Source organism: Zingiber officinale, chromosome 9B (assembly GCF_018446385.1).
Source record: "Zingiber officinale cultivar Zhangliang chromosome 9B, Zo_v1.1, whole genome shotgun sequence".
In the NCBI taxonomy this organism is placed as follows: domain Eukaryota; kingdom Viridiplantae; phylum Streptophyta; class Magnoliopsida; order Zingiberales; family Zingiberaceae; genus Zingiber; species Zingiber officinale.
Genome location: NC_056003.1, coordinates 20,097,988 through 20,123,472, shown reverse-complemented (window position 1 = coordinate 20,123,472; position 25,485 = coordinate 20,097,988). Strand labels below are relative to the sequence as shown.

Genomic DNA, 25,485 nt, shown 5'->3' with positions numbered 1-25,485 from the left:
GTAATGCATCTCACACTTGCAATATCCGAAACAAAAAAAAAAAAGAAGTAAAAAACACAAACTTGATAGGTAAAAATCCAATTACCAAAAAACTAGGATCACAAATAATGAAGAAAATAGATGCAAAGAAGGCAAATCCTACACTACAACTCGATCAGGCATGAAAGCTCCAGTGGCCACCTTGTACTCAAAGCAGCATAAGTAGTCCTCGACCCTAACATTCTCCAGCTTGGTGTAGTTCTTAGACGAGTGCACAATGTGTTGGATCGTGAAAGTCGATAGGGGGGGTGAATATCGATCGAAAAGTTCGTAAAGAGTATGCAGCGGAAAAGAAAGAGAGCAATGCTAACACAAACCAATTTACTTGGTTTTGAGCCTTGGTCGACTCTTACTCCAATGCCCACACTCGTCGAGTGCTTTCGTTGGACAATCACTAATAGTGCACAAACAGATTTACAAAGTTGAGTACAAGAACTATAATTGAAGAATACCGACAACAATAAACAGAACTTAAGCCGCAGGTTATCGGAGAAGCAGCGTCGCAGGAGCACATCGCAGTAGAGCAAATATCATTGTTGTTTTTTTTTTAGGGCTCACCCTCCTTATATAGGAAGCTTTGGGTGCCCGGATCCCTTCCGGGCGCCTAAACTGTGATGTAGCCCAACCAACCAGTGAGCTCCACGTGCGACGACTGCGACGGGATAAAATTTGCCTTCTGGGTGCCCGAATCGATTCGGAGCGCCCAGACCAACTCCGGGCGCCCGGATACCTTCCGGGCACCCGCCCCACCTTTTTACAAAATGTCCTTCTCCTACAAAAAAAAATTAGTCTGAGGTAAAAATAATAGTTTAAACTACCCTGCAAAACAGAAGTTAGCACAATAGAAAAAGGATAGTAATTAGATTCTGTCTCCCTAAGATCGGAATCTAGCCACGATCTCAACCTAGATTTTCGAAATAGATTTAAGTTGGATCGACGCCTAAGTTCCCTACCCGGGAACACGTCCTCATAGTCACTCTCCTCCAGTGACTTACCTTAACTCACCTGCCAGACGTCCGGTCAGCCCGTCGACCCGTCTAAACTTCGTGCCAGCTATCAAGTCAGCCCATCGACCTAGCTAGACTTTGTCCCAAATATCCGATTAGCCCGTCGACCAGTCTAGGTTTCGTGCCAACTATCAGGTCAGCCCGTTGACTTAGCTAGACTTTGTGCCAAACATCCGGTCAGCCCGTCGACTAGTCTGAGCTTTATACCAGCTATTCAGTCAGCCCGTTGACCTAGCTGGGCTTCTTCTGCACACTTAGTTAAAGTGTTAGATCACAATGAAACTAACTTAACCTACTTTGTCATTCATCAAAACCTGAGTTAGACTGTTAGTGCTAACTGCACCAACAATCTCCCCCTTTTTGATGCAATGACAACCTGGGTTAAGTTAGTGAAAAATATGCAAAAAGTAAGTAGCAATCAACGACTTGGTTTTTAAGTTAGACTTGGTTTTATATATTTTTGTTGCTAACTAACTTAAATCACCTAACCCTCCCCCTCTGGCATTCATCAAAAAGCATAATAGCAAGCATAAAAAAAATGGTCACGTAAAAAAAATAAATCTGACAACAGAAAATTTTTAGGTTGTCCTGGGGGAGTTAAATTTTCAACATTGTCTAACTTTTTCAAAATAGCTAAGTTTTTGAAAAGTATCATATATTCAAAAACTAACATTGCATAATTGCCAAAATAACGTAGTTTTTGCAAAAAGTTGAAGTGATTTTCTTAAGGCAATTTTTCAAAAATAGTTTTCAAACATAAGTTTATAGCAGCCAATTTTAAAAATGAATTTGTAAAATTTTACTTTCAGAAATAAGTTTGTAAAAGTCAACTTTAAAATTAATTTTCAAAAATAAGTTTGTAAAAGACCCTTTTAAAAATAAATAAGTTTTTGAAAGTTAAAAAATTTTGAAAGCCATTTTTCAAAGATTAAATTTGCAAAATTAAAGTAATTTTCAAAACAATCTTGCTAAAGTATTTTTAAGAAAATGAAAAATACTTTTCAAAAGTAATTTTGCAAAAATATTTTCAAAGAAGGAAAAAAATAATAAGTATGAAAATAATTAATCCTCCCCTTGGACCTAACATTATTTTTGAAATAAGGATTTTTAAAAATATTTTCCAAAAAAAAATTCAAGTAAGATTTTCAAAGTATATAATTTTTTTTAAAAGTAAGGTAGGATTTTCAAAAAAAAAGATTTTAAAAAGGAATTTGATAAGGAATAATTAAAAAATTCCAAAAAAAACTTAAGGAAATAATTTTCTAATAAAAAATTTGATACTCTCTCTGACTTTGATACTCCTCCTAAAGTTGATACTCCCCCTGAATTTATTACTCTTCCTTAATTTATCTCTCCCCCTTAAGTTAACACTAAGGTTTGGGTATGTGAAATTTTAGAGCCTTAACACATTTTTCAACCTAAGTGTTTTAGGGGATTTATTAACACTTATGTTTATAAAGTTTATTATTTATATAAGAATTTATATATACTTGCTTATATAAGTTTGATTAAAATAAGGTTATTTAAATTAATCCATAATAAGTTAAGTAGCTCAATTCAATACTTATTTGATTAAAACAACTTAAATTTTGTATTAAATGATTGAGTTAATTGATTAAATGAAAGTCTGAGTTATAATATAGTTTTTTTTATTTATTTCACTTCATCCTTTTATTAGATTTAACTTAAGTAGGATTTTTAAAGTTAGTATTAATTCAAGGTTTAAATTTATCAAAGTTATTAAACCAGGTTAAGTAATTTTAAGGTTCAATTTAGATAAATCTTTAATTAAGATAAATTATGATTTAATTACAGTAAAGTAATTAAACATGTGTAGTTTCATTTACCCTTAGCTGAACATGTGTAGTTTTCATTTACCATTAGCTGAATGTAGTGCAGATTTTTATTAGTTATATATGCAAAACTCTAGTGCAGTTTAGATCTCTTATAGTGCAGTTTTGTTAGCACAGTATGCAGATTTCTGTTAGCTAAATATGCAGAATTCGATTAGCCTAGTATACAGATTTTTGTTTATGCATTTCAATGTTAGAATTTGTTTAAACATTTCAGTTTTTAAAGAAGCTTTCTTTTATTAGAGGTATTAACAAATATAAGATAAAGAAAAGAAAGAAAAAGGCCAAGGCCTTAAGTAGATCCCAAAGTCAAGACTTTAGGGATTTTGGCACACAAGGTGCTTATTAAAATGCCGAGGCATTATATATTAGAAGTAATAAAAGATAACAAGTATTTTACTTTTTAAAGAGGCTAGTACCCGACTTCCGAGGTTGTCGTTAAACAAATCCAGGTGACTAATTTCGAGGTCTTAGCCCTGGTAAGACCGAGGTCTTTACCCTCGTAGGACTGGTGGGTTGCTACCCCAGTTTCTATTAGGGAGCGCGCTTTGGTACTATGCCTGGGCCCAAGAAGAAAGTTGATTATTATTTTGAACTAATAAAAGTATAAGTTTTTAAACAAGTAAAACAAGCTTCACTTAAGTTTAAAAATTCAGCAAGTTAGTTTCTTTTAATTCGAAGCATGCAGTATTAGTTTTATTTGTTTCCTGATTAGTTTATTGAGCATGATTAGCCTTGTTTTCCAGCATGTAGTTTTATTCTTGTATATCATGAGTATGCAAATTTTAGTGCTTTGCTATTAGATGAGCATGAGTAGAATTTTCCTTTGAGAATTCAGTTTTCAGATTTCTTTCAGCTTACATGCATATTCGAGTTTTTGTGAGTTAGACAACGCTTACTAACCAATTTTGCTTATAGTTTGCATTTCCTCTTACTGCAGATAAAGGAAAAGGAAACCTATAGCAAAGGAAGGCGACAAGGAGGTGCAGATGGATGTGTGATGCCAGGACTATGGGAGAGACTTGGGGCATTTTTAAGTTTCCGCATTTTAGTGATTAATAAATATTTGAGATTGTCCTTATTGCTATGTTAGAAGTATTTGGGATCATGTATGTTATCTTGCTGTTATTAGGACATGGTAGATGGATTGTGATCTCGTGTGACGTCACTAGTATAGTTCTCCTCTGTTTTTGGGTTATTTTGATGTGAGTGGTGTTTGACACTTATTTAATTACGTGGGTGTTTGATATATGTTCCAGCCACCTGTGGCTGATGTATACTATATATGTATCTCAGTTTATGGTCACCGGTACAGGGGAGATGTTGCCGAAATTTTCCGGTAGAGACTCCTCATGGTTTCAATCATACCGGTTAAGTATAGTTAGTAGTTGAGTAGCGTTCACCTCTAGAGAGTAGTAGAGAGGTGTGGTCGTTACAAAAAAAATATTTTTTTTTAAAAAATAAAATATTAATAAAAAATTATTACAAATTTTGTTAAATGCGATATTTTGTCAACACTAATCAATGGTGAAAAAATGAAAATAAAATTTTCAAAAATACTTTTGGAGGGAATAAAATGAAAGGCATAAAAATATTTTTTAAGCAAAAATGATATCTAATTTTTCTTTTAAAAAAGACCCCCTTTGCTTGATTGGTGGTTGCACCAATTCAGAGCGGTACCTGCTCTGATACCACTTGTTGGATCGTGAAAGTCGATAGAGGGGGGGGGGGGTGAATATCGATCGAAAAGTTCGTAAAGAGTACACAAACCAATTTACTTGGTTCGGAGCCTTGGTCGACTCCTACTCCAAGACCCGCACTCGTCGAGTGCTTTCGTTGGAAAATCACCAATAGTTCGCAAACAAGTTTACAAAGTTGAGTACAAGAACTATAAAAAAAATGAAAAATACCGACAACAATATATAGAACCTGAGCCGCAGGTTGTCGGAGAAGCAGCGTCGCAGGAGCACAGTGTAATAGAGCAGATGTCGTTGTTGTTCTTTGCTTCAGGGCTCACCCTCCTTATATAGGAAGCTCTGGGCGCCCGGATCCCTTTCAGGCACTTGGATCCCTTTCAGGCGCCCGCATCCCTTTCGGGCGCCTGAACTGTGACGTAGCCCAACCAACTAGTGAGCTCCACGTGCGATGACTGCGACGAGATAAAATTTGTCTTCCGGGCGCCCAGACCAATTTCGGGCGCTCGGACCAACTCTGGGTGCCCGGACCACCATTCTCCAGAATGTCCTTCTCCTGCAAGAAAGAGTTAGTCTGAGGAAAAAATAATAGTTTAAACTACCCTGCAAAACAGAAGTTAGTACAATGGAAAAGGAATAGTAATTAGATTTCGTCTCCTCGAGACCGGAATCTAGTCATGATCTCAACCTAGATTTCTGAAATGGATCTAAGTTGGATCGATGCCTAAGTTCCCTACCCAAGAGCATGTCGTCACAGTCACTCTCCTCCAGTGACTTACCTTAACTCACCTGCCAGACGCCCGATTAGCCTGTCGACCCATCTGGACTTCGTGCCAGCTATCAGATCAGCCCATCGACTTAGTTGGACTTCGTCCCAAACATCTGGTCAGCCCGTCGACTAGTCTGGGCTTCATGCCAGCTATCAGGTCGGCCCATTGACCTAGCTGAACTTCGTGTCAAACATCCAATCAGCCCGTCGACCAGTCTGAGCTTAATGCCAGCTATTCGATCGGCCTGTCGACCTAGCTGGGCTTTTTCTGCACACTTAGTTAAAGTGTTAGATCACAATGAAACTAACTTAACCTACTTTGTCATTCATCAAAACCTGAATTAGACTGTTAGTGCTAACCGCACCAACACAATGCACTTCCCCTCGATGTTGTGCACGCTCTGCACGTCGTAGTGATCAGAGAGGAACAACTCCTTAGAACCGTTAAACAGTCGTCAGCCGTCAATGGACTCCTTAGGGCGGCAGTACCACTTGACGTTCATTTGCACGTTGTTACAATGGTCGACCTCGATCTTCTCCACCTTCACCATGTACTGTAGCTTCTCCAACTCTGACTGCCACATCAACATGCAATTTCCAACTTCAACATCCCCCACCCCCGTAACCAACAATAACAAAAATCAAATCGTCTGGAGAAATAGATCCAAATGAAGGAAGCTACTTGTGCAAGGGAGGGGTTGGACGTATATGCTTAGAGTTTTGGCAGCGTGAAGAGATTGTAAGCAGAGAAGGGTTCGGGAAGGCATTTAGGGTTAGAGTCGCAGATGGTTTTTCAAAAACCGTTGTCGTAGTCTTCAAGAAAAAAGTGCACATAGACAACGATTTTTGTAGCCCCCAAAAAAGTACACATAGACAACGGTTTTAGAAAACCATTGTAAAAAGTATTGTTGATTAAAGAAAAACACTCAATGGCAATGGATAGTGTAAAACCGTTGTCTTTTGCGTTATATGGGCGCAAAAACCATTGTCTTTTATCAAAATCACAATGGTTTCTCCTAACATCATTATCTTTGTGGTATTGTCTTTTAACATTTTTGTTGTAGTGTAGCCCCGCTAGGACTTCCACTATTTAGCATCACTCACTGGAGATTTTCCATTGCCTAACACCCAATTAGAATTTCCCGTTACCTAACCTCCCGTTAGGATTTTTCGTTGTCCAACCTTTAGTTAAGATTTTTCTTTGCCTAACCTTCAGTTAGAACTTTCCTAGATAAGTATCCGGTCCTCCCCTGATCTAATTAACTTCTCTCTCACATATTGTCAAATATCAAAACTCAAGCTTGAGCAAACTTGAGTTTAGACAAATTGATGAACCTTGACTCGAGAACAATCACACTAACAGATGAGACAAATCTATTTTAAAGAAACTGCGTTGAACGCATGCCTCAACTCTTCAATTTAGAATATCCCTTATATCTCGGTAAAAATTGTCCAATACTACGTACGATCGAAAGACATATAAGAGATTAAGTGACTTATAATTTTATGATTTATTGTTAGATAGATTCGATTAAGAGCTTAAGAAACATGAGTTCCTAATTATAATTTAAGCATATATTTGATTTAATCATATATTCTTATGGAATGAGACATTATTTTAATGACCCATGAATTTAAAGAAGAATGATATTATTTTGATGTACTGATTTTTTTTTAAAAAAAAATATTTATCAATATGGTTTGGAACAATTTACCACATGAAATGAAATAAGAAAATTTATCATTAGTAGCAATTGTTTTCCTAATTACTCTCAGTCAAACTAATAACTTGATAACCTCTTCATTTTTAAAACTCCTCGATTTCTTTTGATATTGCTTCCATTAGTAGTTAAAATTTTACATCCATGTGGAGATTGCATGATATATACATTGATATGAGATCAATAACAACACACAACAATTTTATTATTAAGGAATTTAATTTCAATTAAGTGATCTAATGTTTGATACATAAATGGGATTTAAGTTTTAGAATCAGATTGAATGTGTAGATCCAATAATTCGATTTGTTAGCGTTAATGGATTGTTAATGCTTGATACATAAAGAGGGTATAAGTTTTAGAAATAAATTAAATGTGTAAATCCAATAATCAGGTTTATTAACATTAATGAGTCGTTAACGGATTATGGACTCTTTAAGTGGATGGTTCCTGTAGGATGTGCTTTGAGTATAAAAAGGAGGAAGTCAAAATGAATTAGGCATCTTGCATCTTATGGTAGTTGACTCTTCTTTTTCCTTGAACTCTTCTCTATTGAGGCCAAGATTCAATTGTCACTCATTTCTACAGAAGACTCTGCTTCTCTTACAAGAACTCCTCCACGACAAGTAAGAAGCAATGAGAGTGGCTCTCAATTTAGGTCAGCCCTTCGATTACTATTGCATCTAGTTTTCTAATGTAGCCTTTAAGATGATTGATAACTATATCATGTATATGCATCATTGATTTTTTTTTTGATGAAAAGGTAAATATATATCTTCAAAATACACAAACATACAAAAGTGATCCTGAAACCCCTTGTGTCATGTCTGACGAAGTATCATATCTGGAAGGAGAACCATGGTCATATACATGTGCTCACTCGTGTACCATCTATTCCTATCTCCTCTACATATGTTGGCTGTAAGCTCGCCCTAAGTATAAGATACAGAAGCTGAGGCATCATCCAACATTGCCTGCTATTTCTGTCCATACTACTCATGTGCCTGCATCATCATCAGTGTTCACACTATGTCCTGTGTCTCCTGTAAGCAGGTGCCCCACATCTCCTCCATGCCTCTCACATCTCCTATGTGTCTGTGAGTCTCAGGTGACTCCAAATCATCTCGATCCATCTCCTTCTGTGTCATGGGCCAAGGCCCCATGAAGTTACTTTGAGCAAGTGACCAACTATCAATGGATTTGACATGCCTTTACTGTGAGTTGTTTATTAGGGGCTAGATAGGTATTTATGGTGGACTTATGCACCCTTCTGGACTTTTTGACAAATCCCCAGCCATAAACGGATATGCGTCATGGATTTAGTTAGATGTAATGCTTTTCTCTTGCGAGTGTAGCCGAGTTGATACTCGGACATGACTTTGTTAGATTATATATATTTATTAGAATTATTTATTTATAGCCTTTAGGGCAATTTAGTCTTTTACATTTTTAGTTTAGGGTTTAGGATTTCTTAATCTATCAATATAAGATTTTGTACTCTTTATTTCTCAAATACTTTGGATTAGCAAGACGACTACTTTTTTCTTATCTCAATTTCTATATGGTATCAGAGCCTTCATCTTCATAATTTTGATAGTTTAATTAAAGAATTGTTAATTTGATCTATAATTTTTGGTGCAGCCATACAATTTTGATTAGGTTTCAATTATTTTCGTATCAACTTGGTTTTGTCTGTTTGATTATTCATGAGCACAATTCATTCTATCATCATGGGTGGTTGCACAGATAATTTGCTTCAATCGATTAGTGTCTGACTAGATGGAAAAATTTATTCATATTGGAGATATGTTATAAAGAACTTCTTATAGGGAAAATTTATGGAGAGATGTTTCAGGTGTGCGAATTCAACCTACGAACAACAACGTTGATGATTATGTTAAGTCATTAGATGTTTGGGAGGTCGATAATGTGAAGATTATTATGTGAATCAATAATTCTGTTTCACACTCCATTGGTTCTCAATTGGACAAGTATTAGACAATCAAAGAGTTTTGGGACCATTTGGTAAGACTATACATGCAGTTTAACATTGCCAAATAATCTCAATTAGAAGCAGATATCCTCGCACTTCGGCAACAAGATATATGCATCTAAGATTTTTATTCTGCCATGTCAGAACTATGAGACCAGTTGGCAATCATAAAATTCTCAGAATTGCAAGCATTCCCAGCTTATGTCACTCATAGAGAAGAATAACCTCTGGTCCAATTCTTGATGACTCTTCATGATAACTTTGAAGGATTGCGTGGAACAATTTTGCATCGTAGTCTTTTTCCTTTCCTTGATTCAGTAGTACATGAATTTCTTACTAAGGAGATTCTCCATAAGTCTCAAGTTGATAAGAAGACTATTGTATCATCTACGCCATCTGTTTTTTCAACACCACAGTGGCCTCCGCCTCATAATCAAAGTAGGTCGACTTTGACAGTTTCTAGCGATAAGTGTGCTTATTATTGTTAAAAAAAAAGATACTAGAAGTCTAAGTGTCCATTATTGATGAACAAAGGTAAACTACCACAGTAGCAGTATCAACAACAATGAGCTCAATATCCATCATTGCTACATCATAATGTTTCTTGGAAATATGGTAATCAACCACAACAGTTGTCATATAAACTATCTCAGTCTAGTAATGCAGTGGTTGCCCCCTCTTTAGACCCATATATGCTTGAACAGTTTCAATAGTTTCTTGCTTCACAGCCCTTTGCCATGTCTACTTCTTCTCATATAGGTTTGTCATCCTCTGGTACATTTGGTATATCTTCTTCTTTATGAATCTTAGATTCTACAGCCTCACATAATATGCCACCTGACTTGTCATCTTTTATCTCCTTGTCTTCTAATTTATCTTTATCAGTTGTGATTGTTGATGGTACTCTGATGCCATTAATATGTGTTGGTTTTATTGTTATAACTGACTTGTCTCTTCCTGATGTTTATTATATTCCTAGTCTTACACTTAATCTTATTTTTGTTAGTCAATTATATAAGAATGGATATTCAATCTTATTTTGTTTATCCAATTGTTATGTATAGGACCAACTATCTCGAAAGGTAATTGGGACATGCCGTAGGCAAGGAGGAATCAATGTCTTGGATAAGCTCCAAGTACCAGATGTTGTAGCATCTAGTGTCGATTTGTCATCTTTTCGATTGAGTTGTTCTTCTTCTAATTTTTATTTGTGTCATACTCATCTAAGTCATGTTTTAACATTCCGTTTACAATTTTTAGCTTCATCTGGAGTATTAGAAACTTTAAAAGATCATGATATTTCTGATTGTAGTGGTTGTAAACTGGCAAAATTTTCTACATTACTTTTCAATTAAAGTCTATCTTTTTCTTCTAATCCTTTTAATCTTATTCATTCTAATGTGTGGGGTCTTTCTCCTATTACTACAAAAGGGAGATCAAGATATTATATTGCTTTTATTGATGATTGCACTCGTTATGCTTGGGTTTATATTATGAAACATAGATTTGATTATCTTACCATCTTCAATGACTTTACAGCTCTTGTCAAAACTCAACATTTAGCTATTATTAAGTGTTTTCATTATAATTTGGGGAGCGAGTATACTTCGAATATTTTTTCTCATTTACTTGTATTAGAAAGTACAATACATTAAACCTAGTGTTGAGAAACACTTGGGCAGAATGAGGTTGTAGAGAGAAAGCATAGATATCTTCTTGAGATAACCCGTTCATTTTTATTATCTGCAGATATTCCTAGTATTTTTTGGGGAGAAATAGTTCTTATTGCTACTTATGTAATTAATAGGATTCTAACTTCTCACAATTTAGGTTTGTCTCATTTTCAAGAACTGTATGGCTATGCTCCTAATTATTCCTTTGGGTCATACTTATCTAGGTCATATTTCAACATCCTATTTATAATTTTTTAACTATATTTGGAGTATTAGAAACTTTAAAAGCTCATGATATTTTTGATTGTAGTAGTTATAAACTAATAAAATTTTCAGCGTTACCTTTTAATAAAAGTCTATCTTTTTTCCTAATCCTTTTGATCTTGTTCATTTTGATGTATGAGAGTCTTATCCTGTTACTACAAAAGGGGGATCAAGATATTATGTTTCTTTTATTGATGATTACACTCGTTATGCTTGGGTTTATCTTATGAAACACATATTTAATTATCTTACCATCTTTAATGACTTTAAAACTTTTATCAAAACTCAACATTTAGCTATTATCCAATATTTTTGTTGGGATTTGGGGGGTGAGTATACTTCTAATATTTTTTTCTCTTTTACTTGTATTAGAAAGTACTATACATCAAATCTCGTGTTGAGAAACACCTGAATAAAATGGGGTTGTAGAGAGAAAACATAGACATTTTGTTGAGACAGCCTATTCGTTCTTATTATCTATGAATGTTTCTAGTATTTTTTTTGGGAGAAGCAGTTCTTATTGCTACTCATGTAATTAATAGGATTCTAACTTCTTATAATTTAGGTTTGTCTCCTTTTCAAAAATTGTATGATCATGCTCTTGATTATTTCTATTTACATGTTTTTGGTTGTACCTATTTTGTTCTCCGACCATACGTTGAGTGTGGTAAGTTGTCTTCTAGGTCTGCTTTGTATGTCTTCCTTGGTTATGGTGTTGGTCAAAATGGATACCGCTGTTTTGATCCAGTCAGTAAAAAATTATATGTCTCTCGTTATGTTATGCGTCTTGAGAATATTTCTTTCTTCTCCATACCTCTTCTACACATGATTCATGCAGATCTTATTCACATTGATCCCTTCAGTATCGACACCGACGAAAACTACTCTTTCACATGACAGCTTCATTGAATAAAGTATTCTTGAGACATCTCCTCCCCCTCCCCCTCCTACGATTGTTCTATCACCTGGTTAGATTATGGATAATCCTACTCGTCAGTTTACATGTCCTCATAAGTCTACTACACTATCTAAGTTTACTTATTTTTGTTATTCTAGTTTCTTTGCTTCTTTTGTTGCATCTGTTCATCATATTTTTGAGCCTTTATTCTATAGAGAAGCTGTTGAGTATAATCTTTGATAGAATGCTATGGACGAGAAATTAACTGCTCCGTATCATACTCATACTTGAGATTTGATACCTCTGTTACCAAGGAAATGCGTCATGGTTCTCATTGGGTCTGTAAGATCAAAACTAAATTTGATGATTCTGTTGAACACCACAAAGCTCATCTTATTGATAAAGGTTAGTCTCAGGAGTATGATATGAATTATGAGGAAACTTTTGCTCTTGTTGCTAAAATAACCACCGTTCATATGTTAATTGTCGTTGCCTCTATTTATCAATAGAAAATATTTCAGATAGATGTCAAAAATACCTTCTTGAATAGTGATCTTCAAGAAGAAGTGTATATGGTGCCTCCTCCTGGAGTTGCTCATTGACTTGGTGAAGTTTGCAAGCTTCGCAAAGCTCTATATGGATTCAAACAAGCATCGCATGTTTGGTTTGTGAAGTTCTCCATAGTGATTAACTCGCTTTGTTTTCATCCCAATAATCATGATTCGGCTTTATTTGTCAAGTGTACGCATGCAACTTGTATACTTTTGTCTTTAAATATGAATGATATGATAATTATGGGTGATGATTTCGATGGAATTGAGTCTTTGATGTTTGAATTAGCTCATTGTTTCACTTTAAAAGACTTGGATTTACTCAGCTATTTTCTAGGGATCGAGATCATCTCTTCGGCAAAAGGTTATCAATTATCTTAGTTAAAGTACATAGCTGATCTACTTGAACGTGCACATCAAATTGAAAACAGGGTAGTTGATACTCCCCTTGAGACTAATGTTTGGTACTCTCCATCAGATGATTCTCCTTATCTAGATCCTAACCTCTATCATATAGTTGTGGGAAACTTAGTTTATCTCACTATGACTTGTCCTAATATTGCGTGTGCTGTACATGTGGTTAGTCAGTTTGTCACTATACCGACCACAGTTTATTGGGTTGCTATTCTTTGCATTCTCCGGTATTTTCAGGGAACTCAGTTTTAGAGTCTCTTATTTCCTTCTACTTTCTTGTTAAAGCTATGTGCATATTTTGATATTGATTGGGCATGTGACCTTATGGATCGTAAGTCAACCATCGACTTCTGTATTTTTTTTTTTGTAAATTCTCTTATCTCTTGGAAGAGTAATAAGCAAGATATTATTTCCAGAACTTTCATAGAAGCTGAGTATCGTGACATGGCTACCACCACTTGTGTGATTGTTTGGCTACGTTGGTTGCTTGCATATATGAGAATTTTTCTTCGGCAACCTACTGTTCTTCATTATGATTATTAGAGTGATATTCAGATTACACGCAATATAGTTTTCCATGAGAGAATGGAGCATATTGAGATTGTTTTATCATCTCACTCATCATCATCTACAACTTGACACTATCACGCTGCATTTTGTTCCTCCCTCACTGTAGATAGCTAAACAGACTTGGTGCTTCCGTTTTTTGTCTGACAAACTCTCAATGCTTTTAGTTGTAGCAACATGAGTTTGAGCAGGATGTTAGATTATATATATTTGTTAGAATTATTTATTTATAGCCTTTAAGGAAATTTAGTCTTTTAGCTTTTCAGTTTAAGGTTTAGGATTTCTTAATCTAGCTACATATATAAGACTTTGTACTCTTTATTTCTTATATACTTTTGGATTTATCAAGATGACTACTTTTTTCTCATCTCAATTTCTACAGGCTTGTCACCGGAGAAGCATAGTTTGATTTCTGGCATGTGCAAATATTATTTCAAATTATCTCGTGGTGGCAAAAAGACGAATAATCTAGGAAGGTCACTCATTAAGGCTGAATAAATCCCTATGATTTTATCCCCTTTTAAAATATGTGGGGCTGTCCTAGAAGGATTACTAAGATGACGACTTCATTTTGTACCACCACAGATATATCATAATGCTTTCATACACAACAACTAATAATTAATGGATGGGCTAGTCCCTAATTAATAAACGTTTAACTCATTACGTTTTATTGACTAATCTTTTGGTTTTACTCCCAAGTTACAATGGAATAAACTTGCCTCAATAATAACCCCTTTAATGTACCATTACACGATTTAAGATGCATTTCAATTATTCCCATAATTTGTGAGTATTTGAAACATGTTTGAAGACTACGCGGTCGTTCTAGAGCATCATTCGCCCAAGTCCAATCAGTCTTTTTTTAATAACTAGTTAAGATGCAAATATGATGCTTAATAATTAAAAAAAGCATTATTTTTATTTGAACTCTTAGTTGAGTACCAAAAAATAATAATAATAATTCTATGTTTGGCCTATGATATCTATTCAACTAAGTTTTCAGTAAAACTAATTAAGTATTAAACAAATCTACCTTGTAAATAAGTCAACTAATGACTAATCTAATTAGTTAACCTCAATAGAATATTAATTAAAACTGGAGCCTACAATAATAGACTTTAAAAGCCTCTTATTAAAAAAATCATTTTTTTTAAAAAAAAGCCTCTTATAAGTCAATTTCTTCAGGTACGCTAAGGTTATCAGGAATCCGTAGTACTAATTAAACTATTATCTTTAAAATTTTAGAATCAATTTAGATCCTTTTAAAGTTATTAATCCCACAATTGAAAACATAGTAACTAAATCTTTTATTGCTTAAAATTATATCTTAAATCCAATTTAAGTTTAATCATTATGTCAAATTATGTTTAGTTTAATCTCTTTTTGTTTTTTTATCTTTCTCTTAGATTGGTCTGGTTAATCGGATAATTTGTATGTATTTGTTGTACAGATTTTTTTTTGGAGGTGAATGATAATTCAGTGTATTGAAGATCCATTATTATAGTAAAATAATTATATTCATCTCAGCATTCTTCATAGTTTATCTTCAAATTCATAGTCCATCTCTATATTATATAAAAAATTGTAAATTATTAGATGAATTTATAATCATACTAAAGGGTCGGACGAGGTGAGTCTTTTTCAAAGGCATATATTAAATTTATTATTTTTTAATCATCTGATCACCGTGGGAATCCATTATTGAAGCTTTTAATGGCGTGCGCATTCAACGTTTGGGTCCTACGGATTTGAATCCCAAGTCACGTACGCAATTTGAATAAAATTCATCATAATTTAATATATAGTAATAGTAGTGTAAAAAGAAGACGCGTTTTGCTTAGCCATAGTTAGTTTGATTGTTTTTTGATGGGACTAGAAAGAGATGTTTTTTTGTTTTTGAATGGCCCTTTCAATTCTAACCATCTCAAAGTGGATGCCAGCTGGCTTTATCTTCTTTAACTATTTTGTAGCATATCTTTACCGATTACGTGAAGGAAACTAAATTATGAAGTTAATTTGTAATAGATCATCAAATAATTAAAGAGTAAAAAGGATGCGCTTCCAACAGATCAATGAATTATTTTGATCTCCACGGAATTCTAAACTTTACGTAGCTTTTACTAATTACGTGAGATAATTGTGGACACGGTTCCGGTGAAATATCATAAACGGTTATATCATCAGCTAACAAACTTACCGAAGTACGCAAGCTCCAGAAATCATTGGCGGAAAAGACGATGGGACTTAAGATGCACTTAAAGAAAGGATTAGATTGGTCGGAAAATTAATTTTGAGGTCATTCTGATATTTAAGTTAGGATATACTTGAGGTAGTTTGTAAGATGGAGATAAAAGAAGAAAAACAGAATTTGTTGGAGTTAAAGAGAATTCAAAATCCTTATCATTACCTGTCAGAGAACATCTCAACGCCGATTGAAATATCTATTAGGAAATATATATTTATTTTATAGTATTTTATATATTTTTCTATTTTTAAATTTGTAATAGTATTTATATACCACATGTTATCATTAATAAAGTGTATGAATTCTATCGTCAACATGGTATCAGAGTGCTAAATTTAATAATAATTTTTTCTTCTCCACAATATCCACCAGTCACCTTCTACAATGACTGCTGCCGACGACATCACTTGCCGGCTATCTCTCATAAATACTCATGATTCACCTTTCGCTCTTATGGTTCTCAACGTCAATGCTCAAGCACCGTTGAAACTCATCACCTCCAATTACTCTGCCTGACGCTTGCAGTTCACGTCTCTTATAAAATGATCAACAAAGATAACATAATACTTGAGTCCATCAAATGATGATATAGGAGATGTCCAAACATCAGAAAATATAATATCCAAAGGAGCACGAGACGAAATACTAGATTTATGAAAGGAAAATTTATGACTCTTATTAATATTGCACGAAGTGCATGAAAAATTAGACAAAGTATCCACAGGAAACGAAAGACCCAAGGATAACAAAAAATATTGCAAAACATCTAATGATGGATGACCTAAACGACTATGCCATAAGGAAATAATGACGAGACAGATATAGAAAAGGCAAAAGGGGATGATAATGAAGACGCAAATTTTGGCCAGTAATAGACATTGATTCTGAGCTTTCTATTGCACCAGTCCTCTCGTGGGACCCTCCGGCACCGGTTCCGCAACCTGCCACTAGTCGTAGCTAGCCACCCGCAACCGACTTCTTCACCGCTGTCATCGCCGCCACCATCACCGCCTCTTGTTGTCGGGCCGCCCACGCTGCCTAGTGGCGACCGACCCTCTAGCCCATCGCCTCTCTATCCCCCCCTCGCTTCTTAAAACCAACATCCCATGCAAACTCACTCCAAATATGCCATCTACAAACTCAATCCAAAGTATCTTCTTCATATTAGCCTTCCACAACCCTGTGAACTCTCCTCTGTCACGCAAGCACTCAAAGATCCGAATTGGGTACAGGCTATGCACGAAGAGTATGATTCTCTTCTCCGTAATCAGACTTGGACTCTTGTCCCGCCTTCGTCAGACCAAAATCTTGTGGGTAACAGGTGGGTGTTTCGCATTAAGCGTAATTCTGATGGCTCAATTGATCGGTATAAGGCTCACCTTGTTGCCAAGGGTTTTCATCAGCGTCCTGGTGTTGACTTTCATGATACATTCAACCCTGTTATTAATACAGTAACAATGCACATTATTCTTAGTTTGGGTGTGAATTGGGGGTGGTGTCTTCGCCAACTTGATGTTAACAATACGTTTCTTAATGGTCGCCTTGAAGAGGAGGTTTATATACGTTTCAGTGCTGAGTTTCCGGATCATGTGTGTCGTTTGCATAAGGCACTTTATGGCCTGAAGCAGGCTCCGTGCGCTTGGTATTTGGAGCTTCGCATTTTCTTGGTCTCTCTTGGGTTTGTCGCATCTCAGGCTAACACCTCCTTATTTGTTTATTTTCGGGATGATACTCTTATCTATTTGCATGTATATGTTGATGATTTAATCATTACAGGGAGTGATGCTTCTTCTGTTGACATCATAGTATGTAAACTTCATACAAAATTTGCCATTAAGGATCTTGGGGCTCTTTCCCTCTTCTGCGGTGTTGAGGTTCACCCAACCTCAAATGGTCTTCTCTTGTCTCAGCAAAAGTATGTCATTGATCTTCTCTCCAAACAGCGCATGCTTGACTCCAAGCCGGTCTCCACTCTTATTGCTGCTAACTCTTGTCTTACTTTACATGATGGGTCTTTATTTTTTGATGCGACTAAGTTCCGACAAGTGGTTGGGAGCTTACAACATCTCCGTATGACTTGTCCTGATATTTCCTTTGTGGTCAATAAGCTCTCAGAGTTTATGCATGCTCCTTCAGATACGCATTTGTTGGGACATTGACATCGCTAGAGGAGGTGAATAACGTCTCACCCAAATCGTCACTTCCTACACTTCTTAGTGCGTAGCGGAAAACAAAATACAAACTGACAAGAAGAAAGCTAAACCCTATAAACAATAGGAAAAGACAAAATAAACCGTAACACAAGGCGTTTACGTGATTCGGAGATTAGAGCTCCTACTCCATGGCTGTCCGTAAGGTGGAAGATCCCGATCCGTCAGTGGATGACTCCCTGGAAACCTCCGGCAAGCTCAAACCTCCTTCTAGGTGGAGAAACCTCACCACAACCTTGATCCAAACACTCTTAGATCACAAGAAGAGCTTGGACGCTTTGGAAGACTACTAATAGGGGTTAACCACCTTTATTTCATCAACTATGCCCAAGCACCCCGAGCTCTATTAAATAGAGTTCGAGAGGAAAACACGAAGCTTTTTTCCCGCTACCAGTCGACTGGTGTATGCACCAGTCGACCGGTCCTTTAAGTGAAGCCGACCGTTACTCAACTGTCGGCTACCAGTCGACTGCAATAGTGTACCAGTCGACTTCTACAGTAACCAGTCGACTGCTACAGTACTGCTACAATGTCACAATAGTACTACTATAGTGTCGCTACATTACTGCTACAGTGTCGCTACAGTACTACTGCCGTGTCACTGCGGTACTGGTACAGTAAATCCTAAACACATAGAATTTTACCCTAAGTACAATCACTCAGCACTCATCCTCACCCGACCAACTTAGACGTAGCCTTCTAGCCTCCTCCATCAGCCTCGCGCCCCTCGGATGTCTCCTGTCATGCCCCGGAGGAGTCCCTGTCCGAGGAAATTTCGACAGCATCTCCCCTGTATGGCGGACAATCTGAAACTTTTCTACATCCTCATATACCTCAGCCACAGGCGGCTGGAATAATAAAAATAATAAGATACAACACACAGACATTCCATGCAGTATAATAATCAATAAACAAAACAGTAATACCAAGACTCGAAACCAACCCTACTCCACTACACCCACAAAACACAAATCCGACAAACTCACCTCTTCTGCCATCCAGGCAGGCATGTAGTAAAACATATCGAATAAAAATCCATCGACATCACAAAATCCATACAATGTCATACCATCAACCAGAACAAGTTTAGCATAATATAAGTAAGAAAAACCAAAAGACCAACAATATCTTTGAGATCTACAGGGACTAGCAACTGGAACTCTCTCCTGACAGCATCAACCTGAAAAATAACAACAATGGAGGCGGGGTGAGTCCAACACTCAGCAGGTACAACTGATATGCAAAGTAGGGAAATAACATCTAGCACTAATCATGCGTACAGTCTCTTGATATGAAAGGATGAAATGCAACTGAAGTAAACATGAGAAAAACTGTACTTACCAGGACCTGGGTATAAGGACAAATAGTCCGAGTTGCATAGAAATCCTGTATGCATGTCAAACATAGACGTCCAAACAATATACAACATATAAATGCAGCAAGCACAAACACAAGCAATAAATGCATCATGCATATGATGCCAATGATGCGTCCTGGTCACCCCTGACGCCAGTCGATCATCTCACACACAATAGTGAGGCCGAGTGGGTAGGGCTGTGACAACCGTGCACTCCGTCGCCACTACTCCTGATGAGTGACCGAGTGGACGGGATACTTTCCGAGTACACCTATCCTCCTACCCCAAATCATAAATGGGGGAGCGCAATGCTCTCAACTCCCGGTACACGATGACGGGGAGGAATCCCTGCCGGCTAACACGTTGCATCATGCTACCCATGAGCGGACCAACGGAGCCAAACAAAGTCCCTGCTGCAACACACACTGTCTGAATCGACCACTAACCCATGAGTGGTGGTGTGTGCAGATCCATGTAACTGGCGATGTGCTCAACAATAATGGAGCGGACTATCGCACAGCATGCAATCATGCAAATGGTGCATGACACTAACCACAAAATATCCTGAGCTAATCCATATATATATAAAAGTGCACCATAGGTCAACGAATCAAATCAAAGGTACACTGAAGGTATAAAACCTAGGTCCTGAACATGGTGAAACATGATATATCACTACCCCCTATAAGCATGTATAAGCAGGTAAGGAATACATGAAATGCAAAACAAGCAATCAATCAATCATGTAACGGGTATCGGGTAGTGATTAACCGAAACAAATAAGAGAACATAATTATTGCTACTTGTTAAATTCACTACTATGCATATCAAAGACATAAAGTCAAAAGTACCCGCCTCCGATAAAAATGGTCCAAATCTGACTCCGAGATACTCGTCTCGCGTCAAAGTCCTGTATCAATCAATGTGTATATTTTATTTAGCTAAATTCAAAATGTAACAAGCTAAACAAAATTCCTAATTTCATTATGAACATCCATTTGGATTGTCTTACACAATCCACCCAAATTAACTAACCCAAATTGGATCCAACTTACTCATTTATCAATCTAATACAAACTAATCATCAATTAACGCATCTATTAATTACCTTAACTCATAATAAATTTAATTACCTATTAATCCCATAGCAGAAATGGACTGAGCTACAATGATCGGGCAAATAACTAACCTCAATATCTCAACCAGCAAACTGAAATCAGATCGATGCTACATCTACTACCCAGCATTTCTTATTCAAATCCAATGTGTCAGCTGCTGAACCAAGAAACACCCTGCATTTCAGTGTCCAGATCAAAATGGAACTCAAGAAATCATCACAGTAAACAACAACCAAATTCTAGAACAATCCGTGCACCTTACCTCTACCTCTAACTACCTGTGAGGACCAAGGATTCGACAAGGAGGTGCTGCTGGAACCTTGTGGCTTCTATGGCAGCAGCCAAAACAAATCGCCAAGGCGGATTTGCAAGCCACCGAGATGAACTCTAGCGCATCGAAAGAACAGCGAACCTTCTCGATGAAATCACCGCTGCTTTGTTCGAATCCGGCAGGGAGAGAGGTTGGCCACCCGAACACTTTCGTCGATTACTCCTTTCCGATGACGGCGATACCAAGCAGTGGTGGCGGCACAGGAGATCGAAGGCGGAAGAGGGAGAGAATGAAGTGGCAATCGGTGAAATAGATGACAGCCCCCGATGGCGAGGTCGCCCTAGTACGGGATCAGCACCAGCTTCTCGGTGTCCCTCAGCATCGCATCGCCAAATGCTCACCGGATCCCCCTGCCAAGACCTCTGCTTGTGTAGCCGCTCCCGCACGCTCCTCCTCTGGCCGGCTCGAAACGATAACCTAGCATCAGCCACCTGCCGCTTTGCTGAGAGAAAGGGAAGAGGTGAAGGGCTCGGGTGGAAGCTAGGGTTTCAGGGAAAGAGGGCTTTCCTTGGCTTGTCGTCGCTTGAGAGAGATGGCAGAGAGGGCTTAGACGTTCGCGGAAGAAGGGGAAGGGGAGAGGGAACCGTTGCGTGGCGATTTTGGCAAGGAGTCGGCGTCGGGAGAAAAAGGGGGAAGAGGAGAAGAGTCGAGCGAGTAAAGAAGAAAAGAAAAAGAAAATAGAAATTTTCCTCGCTTAAATAAGGTAGCCTAAACAGGCTTTCCCGGGGCCCAGTTTTCATCCCCGTAAACTCGTCCATACGACCTCCGAAAAATTCCCAAAAAATTTCCAAAAATTCCGAAAAACTCCCTTATTATTATTCGCCATTTTTCGGTATTTTACATTCTCACCCATTTATAAAAATTTGGTCCCCAAATTTTGTTATCTACCATCAGCAAGTACCAACAACAGGTAAAGAGTATCAAATGCTGAACGGTAAATTAAATCACATATCTCAATTGAAAAGATGGGGGTATCGAGCTCAGATCGTATCCTCGAGCTCCCAAGTAACTTCCTCGTCCAAATGATACTGTCATCCGACTTAACCAGCCAAATAGTCTTGTTCTGCAACTGACGCTCTTTCCGGTCTAAAGTCCATACCGGAACCTCCTCATAGGTGATGTCAGGCTGAAGGGGACTGAGATTATCTATCAACACATGTATCGGATCGGGTACGTATCTCCTCAGCATAGATACGTGGAAAACGGCGTGAACGCCTGCCAAGGACGGCGATAGTGCCAACCAGTAAGCTACAGTTCCAATCCTTTCCAAGATCTGGAAAGGTCCAATGTATCACGGAGCTGGCTTACCTCTGAGGTCAAATCTCTTCACCCCTTTCGTGGCTGAAACTCGCAGAAATACATGGTCACAAATGGAGAACTCTAAGAGTCTCCAGCTCGGGTCAGCATAACTCTTCTGGCAGTCTTATGCCTTTGACATCCTCCGTCTGATAGTGTAGACCACTCTGCCTCACGCTGAGCTCTATGAGGTCCCAACAACTGGGCCTCTCAGATTCTCGTCCTGATTGACAATTGAGCAACTATGGTAACAAGAATACCCTGCTCTGTTTGTCCCTGCTCCTCAAGGTCTAACTTGGAGAAACCCTGAATCAAGTCTGTGACCACAACTCGGTGACAAGCTAAAGTCCCTCTGGACTTCCGGCTAAGTGCATCAGCAACCACATTAGCTTTTCCCGGGTGATAGCTAATGGTACTATCATAATCCTTCAAGTACTCCATCCATCTCCTCTGTCGAAGATTAATTTCCTTCTGAGTGAACAGATATTTGAGACTCTGATGGTCAGTGAGAATCTCAATGTAATATCATACAGGTAATGCCGCCAAATCTTCAGGGCAAAAATAATAGCGGCCAACTCTAGATCATAAACTGGGTATTTCTTCTCATGCTCCTTCAACTATCGAGAAGCATATGAGAATACTCTACCGTGCTGCATTAGAACAGCACCCATACCCTGTAGAGACGCGTCGATGTAGAGGACAAATCCGTCCTCTCCAGAAGGTAAAAACCAAAAATCGAAGCCGACACTAGTCTCCGCTTCAGCTCCTGGAAGCTGATCTCATAATCCTCAGTCCAAGTGAACGTCACGCCTTTCCTGGTCAAGCGTGTAAGTGGCATAGCAATCCGAGAGAAATCCTCAACGTATCTCCGGAAATATCGAGCCAAACAAAAGAAGTTACGAGCCTCTTCTATAGACTCCGTCTACTCCCAACGGTAACAACCTCGATCTCCTGTGGAACCACGGTCTACTCTACTGGTGACCGTGTGTCTCAAACATCTCACAGAAGACAACCAAAATACGCACTACTGATCTGTGCATATAGATGTTCCCATCGAAACATCTCTAGAACTATGCAAAGATGATGTGCGTGACTCACCGCGGATCCGAAATAGATCACAACATCGTCAGCAAAGACAATGGAAACCGATCCAAACATCCTCGAAATACCAGAATCATCGAACCCTTGAAAACATCTAAGGCTTTACAAGCCCTAATGGTAAAACCAAAATACATAACGTTTGTATCACAGACATTCCTAACCATAAGATCTCCGATAATAAGTCAGAAATCTGATCACCAACGATATAAATCACCAAAGAATAGATCCTCCAGTGTGAGAGCAACGCTCCATCACACGAAATACCACATATGTGGGAGCAACGCTCTACTACAAGAAATTCTCAATATGTGGGAGCAACTTTCCACCACAAATAATCCGAAATATGTATCCACAATAAATATGGGAGCAATGCTCCGCTACAACCAATCCGCAATATGTGGGAGAACAAACCTAAGTGCCCAAAGCACCTAACTATCTAACCAGAGACTATCTGGGGTCGCTCTACCACAGATCACTGTGGGCAGCCAAAGGTATAACAACCTAGTAAGCAAATCAAATCCATAGTCAACTCTATCATCATCCTAGTGGGTCGATCACCCACTAATCGGAGAATTAGTTGACACGGTAATACAACCAATAATATAATGTACACACTCAACATTCCACATTCAACATAGGTAAAATCATAATGATGCTACCAACCATACACCTGACACACGTGCACACACCACATAGGTATGATCAACATAATCCTCCATTTATTATACACCAAACACACACACAACTCAGGTATATTTAGTATGATACTTCCAACAATACATACCGAACACGTGTGCAAAAATCAACATAGGTAAAATCAACAATACACCTCAAACAACACTCACATGACATATATACACCTCTGCCAAGAGTATAACCAACATATACTTCCAAAAAAAACACACTAAACCCAGGTGCACTCACAAATCAAACATAATAAAAAAATACCTCAGATACCACACCAAACACATATGTACATATCACAACTCAGATTAAATCGACAAGATACCTCCATCAAAACACCACAGATGTACTTATACTACAACTCAGATTTAATCGACAAGATATCTTCAATAATACAATCAGACACGTACATCTAACTACATAGCTAAAAATTCACAAGGAACCTACAATAACCATATCAGAACATGTATACAAATACTACTCGCAAATGGGCAATCTATCACAGGACTCCTACAACACATGACAATCATATAAATAATCAACATACTTAACCCAATCAACCTGGGATTCCCTATGTTACCTTCCAAGTTATCCAACTAGGTACATACAATCAAAAATTAAAATACCCTATGGAATAAGATACATCGATCTTCTATAAACTATCCAAGTTGACAATGGTATACGACTAAATCAGTCCTTTCCACGTCAGTACCAAACATGTACTCAAAGGTGCTCTAGATACATAACTAAGCACAAATAACCTAAAGGTTCGAACCTCTAAAAATAGAGTATGGCAATCCTCTACTGATCAACCAACAAAACTAAATCATTCATCTACTAACTAATTAAGAATACCTTAATCCTCCACAAGCAACTAAGGTATATCAAACCACGACTACCCAACTCGACAAACGTAAATCAGTCTTCTACTGACCGATCTAACAAGAGTAAATCAATATTCACTAATGAAAATTAACTAAGATAAAATGGTATACTACATTATCAAATAACTAAATCAGTTCATGGGTCAATTCAACACTAATTATATCAACTCAAACTAGAAAATGTCAACCCACATAATATCATATGTCTAAATGTGTACGACCCAAAAGAAAAAGTTAGAATTCAAGAACATCAAGACACCCTCATTTTTATCCTCAAAAATATCAGCCCACATAATATCAAATGAATAAGTCTCTACTCCCCATGAGAGCAAGTTAGCATTCAAAACATCAATCATTATTTATCCACATAGTCCAATATCAGAGGAAGCAATTATCAATTTTTATCATCCTGTTAACTAACCACAAGTAACCAAATTTATTAAAATCTCATAGGCACACTCAACCGTAAACTCTCTAGCACCTGATTTATAATCTGATCACCAACTATAATCATCAAACCTGTGAATATCATACATGACACTCACTATGTCACATCAACGACAACCCAAATAATAGATCATCAAATAGTTATCCACTAATAGATCATCAAAACAAATATCTAGTAATAGATCATCAGACAACCACATAACATTTACTCTCATAAATCATTAGAAATCAACACATCACAATATCTGATCTCACAATATCCCTCAACCTCAAACCATTCTCAACAATGATCAAACATGATAACTCCCCAATGACCAATTTTCATCGTATCGGGTATCCTAATATCCAAAAGATATGAGTATAAAA

At 37.3% G+C, this 25,485-nt stretch overlaps 1 pseudogene; it reads right to left on the bottom strand.

The window, feature by feature from the left end:
- Window positions 1-138: 138 nt before the first annotated feature.
- Window positions 139-11,140, bottom strand: LOC122022868 (annotated as a pseudogene).
- Between the last annotated feature and the right edge of the window lie 14,345 nt (window positions 11,141-25,485).